The 6,642-nt window shown below is 39.9% G+C and overlaps 1 pseudogene; it reads right to left on the bottom strand.

The window, feature by feature from the left end:
- Positions 1-2,026: 2,026 nt before the first annotated feature.
- On the bottom strand, positions 2,027-3,020 carry LOC139755283 (proteasome activator complex subunit 3 pseudogene; annotated as a pseudogene).
- Between the last annotated feature and the right edge of the window lie 3,622 nt (positions 3,021-6,642).

Here is a 6,642-nt window from a genome sequence, read left to right as displayed (position 1 = left end):
TGATAAGTCCATACATATATGGCAATGAAGGGGACAAAGATGACAAATTTTTGATAAGAGAAATGTTACCTTTCAACAGCAACTTCATAAATAAAGAAATGAAGTTGTTGTTGAAAGGTAACATTTCTTTTATCAAAAATTTGTCATCTTTGTCCCCTTCATTGCCATATATGTATGGACTTATCAAAACACATATACAGAATTTTCCAGCAAGACCTATAGTTTGTTCAGTAGGCTCCATCACATATAAAATTATCAAAATGGTTAGTTTCTTTAATAAGTCCTTTAGTGGGTAAGGTATCAAATTCTAGTATCATGAACAATGTAGATTTAGTCAACAAGCTAAACAAAGCAATATTAATTTTGATTTCAAACTAGTTAGCTTTGATGTTTCCTCACCTTTCACTAAAGTTCCAGTTGATGACCTTTGAGAATATTTATTTGATGTCTTGGATGATATTCAATTACCTGTTTCAAAGTCTAATTTCATTGCACTGATAAAATTGTGTATAAAAGACTGTGTATTTCAAGTTAATGGAGATTATTATGCTCAAAAATTTGTTACGGCAATGGGTAACCCTCTTTCACCTGTACTAAGTAATCTTTATATAGAATTTTTTGAAACAAAACTACTAAAGGATATCTTACCTTCTAATGCAATTTGGTTTAGGTATGTAGATGATGTTCTTTGTGTTTGGCCAACAAATGAAAATTTACAAATATTTCTCCCCTTACTTAACAATTTAGTACCTTCCATCAAATTTACTGTAGAAAATGAAAATAATGGTATGTTACCATTTTTAGATTGCATGATCCATAGACAAGGAAACAAGTTTAAGTTTAGCATATACAGAAAACCCACCAATGTATGCTCATATATCCATTATTACTCATCTCACTATGACAGTTAAATAATTATCATTTCAATCTATGTTCCTAAGGGCATTACGTATTTGCAGTCCAGAGTTTATTGATGATGAGTTTGAGAAGATATATTCTATTGGATCTAAGTTAAAGTACCCTAGATCTTTCATTGATAAATGCCTTAAGTTAGCAAAGAAATCATTTTATAGAGTTGAGTCCAAACCTCCCATTGACACCAAGAATCTTTTAGTTCTCCCTTTTAATAATAATTTCACTTTACTTCCCATGTTGTTTAAATCCTTTAATGTAAATGTTGCCTTTAGCAACATTAATACTATAAAGAATATCTTAATCAGGAATTCACCAGAAAATTCTCTAGGTTGCATCTATAAAGTTCCTTGTGGAAACTGTGATAAATTTTAGGTTGGTCGGACTGGTAAGGATCTTTCTGTTAGCCTTAAGCAACATAAATATAGTATAAGAACGGGACAAGAATCAAATGCCTTGTTTAATCACGTTAAAAACTATGATCATTGTATTGACTGAAGTAACGCCATCTCAGTTGTTAACTCTAACTCTATTACCAAGAGAAATATCATTGAATCTTCTATTATTAAATACACAAAGAATTATAATCTTAATATTAGTGATGGTCTGTACAAATTAGATAATTTTATTGTTGATAAGATTTGTAAAATGATAAGTTTATGAACGCTCGTTGTATGTTTTGGACACTTACATGTTTACCAAATGGCGTCCTAGCTTCGTCTCTTCGATGTATATCAACTGACTGTTATATTCCTCTCTTGTGTCTCCCCTGATGATGTGATTATTACACGAAAGTGCACTTGGGAACTTTTCGTGTTTCATTTTCCCTGTGGACTCATAGGAATATATATATATTTTTTTTTTCTTTTCTTTTTTTTTTCAAACTATTCGCCATTTCCCGCATTCGCGAGTTAGCGTTAAGAACAGAGGACTGGGCCTTTGAGGGAATAATCCTCACCTGGCCCTATTCTCTGTTCCTTCTTTTGGAAAATTAAAAAAAAGAGAGAGGGGAGGATTTCCAGCCCCCCGCTCTCTCCCCTTTTAGTCGCCTTCTACGACACGCAGGGAATACGTGGGAAGTATTCTTTCTCCCCTATCCCCAGGGATAAAGTTAATATATAATGAAAAATTAATACATGGCTTCAATGGAGTTGGTAGAGCGTGGCTTCTTGATCTTCTCCATGTTCTTGGTGATCATGTCATGGAGTGTAGCATAATGATTCCTGATCTCAGACAAAGTAATACGTAATGAGAGATATTCTTTCTCATTCAACTCCACAACAGTTCGGCGATAATCGTCTATATGAGTATATTTGGCAACCTTAGACACAAGCTTGGCACGTGTCATATAATAACGTGATATCTGATCAAAGAAAGACGCAGCCTCAGATTCCACTGTTCGGATCTCTCCCAGTGTTTCCTCTTGGATGCTCACACCAAAGTTATTGCCATCTTCAATTTTTGGAATCAAAAAGGATATCCACATTTTCAGCAGATTAGCTTCCTCAACAAGCTGACAAATAAGTGGCTTGATTGTGTCGACCATCAATGTAATGTGTGGATTGATTGGTACTGAGCCTGAGGGAAGTACAAACACTTTAGCTCCTGTCACCGCATCTTCTGTTCCATCAGACATCTTTCGCTTTTTCCCTGGAGGATCTCCATCATGGTTGTTCACAATTAGTGGTTCAGGCACAGGGATATTGAGATCAGAGTGAACTGTGTCAAGTTTTTCACAGAGGAATGGTGACTCCTCTAAAAGCTTGTTGAAATGGATGATGCGCTCAGGAAACTTCTTTTTTACCAGCTCCTCTGCTTTCTCCTTCACTGTACCCTTGTATGACTCCACCTTTATCATTTCCTCCGCGAGTGGAGACACAATGCCAACCACCTCTCTACCGTCCTTTGGCTTCTCCTCCTGCAGTGGTCTCCTGCTCTCGTCGTTTGCCTGGTGGCGTCCTGCGGGGCGTCGTTACTGGACGTCCTCAAGTCGTGGAAGGATGACCTGGTCCACGCCGGCAACGCTTGGGGCCACTCGGGGATGCCGTGGGCGGCGGCTTCACCTCACACCTTCTATTCAAAACACAAACACTTCCGTCTTTTGAACTGAATCTACGATCAATATATATATATATATATATATATATATATATATATATATATATATATATATATATATATATATATATATATATATTTTTTATTATACTTTGTCGCTGTCTCCCGCGTTTGCGAGGTAGCGCAAGGAAACAGACGAAAGAAATGGGCCCCCCCCCCCCATACACATGTATATACATACGTCCACACACGCAAATATACATACCTACACAGCTTTCCATGGTTTACCCCAGACGCTTCACATGCCTTGATTCAATCCACTGACATCACGTCAACCCCGGTATACCACATCGCTCCAATTCACTCTATTCCTTGCCCTCCTTTCACCCTCCTGCATGTTCAGGCCCCGATCACACAAAATCTTTTTCACTCCATCTTTCCACCTCCAATTTGGTCTCCCTCTTCTCCTCGTTCCCTCCACCTCCGACACATATATCCTCTTGGTCAATCTTTCCTCACTCATTCTCTCCATGTGCCCAAACCACTTCAAAACACCCTCTTCTGCTCTCTCAACCACGCTCTTTTTATTTCCACACATCTCTGTTACCCTTACGTTACTTACTCGATCAAACCACCTCACACCACACATTGTCCTCAAACATCTCATTTCCAGCACATCCATCCTCCTGCACACAACTCTATCCATAGCCCACGCCTCGCAACCATATAACATTGTTGGAACCACTATTCCTTCAAACATACCCATTTTTGCTTTCCGAGATAATGTTCTCGACTTCCACACATTCTTCAAGGCCCCCAGAATTTTCGCCCCCTCCCCCACCCTATGATCCACTTCCGCTTCCATGGTTCCATCCACTGCCAGATCCACTCCCAGATATCTAAAACACTTCACTTCCTCCAGTTTTTCTCCATTCAAACTCACCTCCCAATTGAGTGGGAGGCAAGTTGTTACAAGCAGTGAAGAGTTTTTATCGAGGATGTAAGGCATGTGTACGTGTAGGAAGAGAGGAAAGTGATTGGTTCTCAGTGAATGTAGGTTTGCGGCAGGGGTGTGTGATGTCTTCATGGTTGTTTAATTTGTTGATGGATGGGGTTGTTAGGGAGGTAAATGCAAGAGTTTTGGAAAGAGGGGCAAGTATGAAGTCTGTTGGGGATGAGAGAGCTTGGGAAGTGAGTCAGTTGCTGTTCGCTGATGATACAGCGCTGGTGGCTGATTCATGTGAGAAACTGCAGAAGCTGGTGACTGAGTTCGGTAAAGTGTGTGGAAGAAGAAAGTTAAGAGTAAATGTGAATAAGAGCAAGGTTATTAGGTACAGTAGGGTTGAGGGTCGTCATATATATATATATATATATATATATATATATATATATATATATATATATATATATATATATATATATATATATATATATATGGGCATGAGAAGAAAGATCATGAGAGGCAAGTGTTTTGGGAGCAGCTGAATGAGTGTGTTAGTGGTTTTGATGCACGAGACCGGGTTATAGTGATGGGTGATTTGAATGCAAAGGTGAGTAATGTGGCAGTTGAGGGAATAATTGGAATACATGGGGTGTTCAGTGTTGTAAATGGAAATGGTGAAGAGCTTGTAGATTTATGTGCTGAAAAAGGACTGATGATTGGGAATACCTGGTTTAAAAAGCGAGATATACATAAGTACACTTATGTAAGTAGGAGAGATGGCCAGAGAGCGTTATTGGATTACGTGTTAATTGACAGGCGTGCGAAAGAGAGACTTTTGGATGTTAATGTGCTGAGAGGTGCAACTGGAGGGATGTCTGATCATTATCTTGTGGAGGCTAAGGTGAAGATTTGTATGGGTTTTCAGAAAAGAAGAGTGAATGTTGGGGTGAAGAAGGTGGTGAGAGTAAGTGAGCTTGGGAAGGAGACCTGTGTGAGGAAGTACCAGGAGAGACTGTGTACAGAATGGAAAAAGGTGAGAACAATGGAAGTAAGGGGAGTGGGGGAGGAATGGGATGTATTTAGGGAATCAGTGATGGATTGCGCAAAAGATGCTTGTGGCATGAGAAGAGTGGGAGGTGGGTTGATTAGAAAGGGTAGTGAGTGGTGGGATGAAGAAGTAAGAGTATTAGTGAAAGAGAAGAGAGAGGCATTTGGACGATTTTTGCAGGGAAAAAATGCAATTGAGTGGGAGATGTATAAAAGAAAGAGACAGGAGGTCAAGAGAAAGGTGCAAGAGGTGAAAAAAAAGGGCAAATGAGAGTTGGGGTGAGAGAGTGTCATTAAATTTTAGGGAAAATAAAAAGATGTTCTGGAAGGAGGTAAATAAAGTGCGTAAGACAAGGGAGCAAATGGGAACTTTAGTGAAGGGCGCAAATGGGGAGGTGATAACAAGTAGTGGTGATGTGAGAAGGAGATGGAGTGAGTATTTTGAAGGTTTGTTGAATGTGTTTGATGATAGAGTGGCAGATATAGGGTGTTTTGGTCGAGGTGGTGTGCAAAGTGAGAGGGTTAGGGAAAACGATTTGGTAAACAGAGAAGAGGTAGTGAAAGCTTTGCGGAAGATGAAAGCCGGCAAGGCAGCAGGTTTGGATGGTATTGCAGTGGAATTTATTAAAAAAGGGGGTGACTGTATTGTTGACTGGTTGGTAAGGTTATTTAATGTATGTATGACTCATGGTGAGGTGCCTGAGGATTGGAGGAATGCGTGCATAGTGCCATTGTACAAAGGAAAAGGGGATAAGAGTGAGTGCTCAAATTACAGAGGTATAAGTTTGTTGAGTATTCCTGGTAAATTGTATGGGAGGGTATTGATTGAGAGGGTGAAGGCATGTACAGAGCATCAGATTGGGGAAGAGCAGTGTGGTTTCAGAAGTGGTAGAGGATGTGTGGATCAGGTGTTTGCTTTGAAGAATGTATGTGAGAAATACTTAGAAAAGCAAATGGATTTGTATGTAGCATTTATGGATCTGGAGAAGGCATATGATAGAGTTGATAGAGATGCTCTGTGGAAGGTATTAAGAAAATATGGTGTGGGAGGCAAGTTGTTAGAAGCAGTGAAAAGTTTTTATCGAGGATGTAAGGCATGTGTACGTGTAGGAAGAGAGGAAAGTGATTGGTTCTCAGTGAATGTAGGTTTGCGGCAGGGGTGTGTGATGTCTCCATGGTTGTTTAATTTGTTTATGGATGGGGTTGTTAGGGAGGTAAAGGCAAGAGTTTTGGAAAGAGGGGCAAGTATGAAGTCTGTTGGGGATGAGAGAGCTTGGGAAGTGAGTCAGTTGTTGTTCACTGATGATACAGCGCTGGTGGCTGATTCATGTGAGAAACTGCAGAAGCTGGTGACGGAGTTTGATAAAGTGTGTGGAAGAAGAAAGTTAAGAGTAAATGTGAATAAGAGCAAGGTTATTAGGTACAGTAGGGTTGAGGGTCAAGTCAATTGGGAGGTGAGTTTGAATGGAGAAAAACTGGAGGAAGTGAAGTGTTTTAGATATCTGGGAGTGGATCTGGCAGCGGATGGAACCATGGAAGCGGAAGTGGATCATAGGGTGGGGAAGGGGGCGAAAATCCTGGGGGCCTTGAAGAATGCGTGGAAGTCGAGAACATTATCTCGGAAAGCAAAAATGGGTATGTTTGAAGGAATAGTGGTTCCAACAATGTTGTATGGTTGCGAG

This window comes from Panulirus ornatus, chromosome 19, assembly GCF_036320965.1.
Source record: "Panulirus ornatus isolate Po-2019 chromosome 19, ASM3632096v1, whole genome shotgun sequence".
Lineage (NCBI taxonomy): Eukaryota > Metazoa > Arthropoda > Malacostraca > Decapoda > Palinuridae > Panulirus > Panulirus ornatus.
The sequence above is the reverse complement of the archived record's forward strand: the minus strand, read 5'-3'. Positions and strand labels throughout refer to the sequence as shown.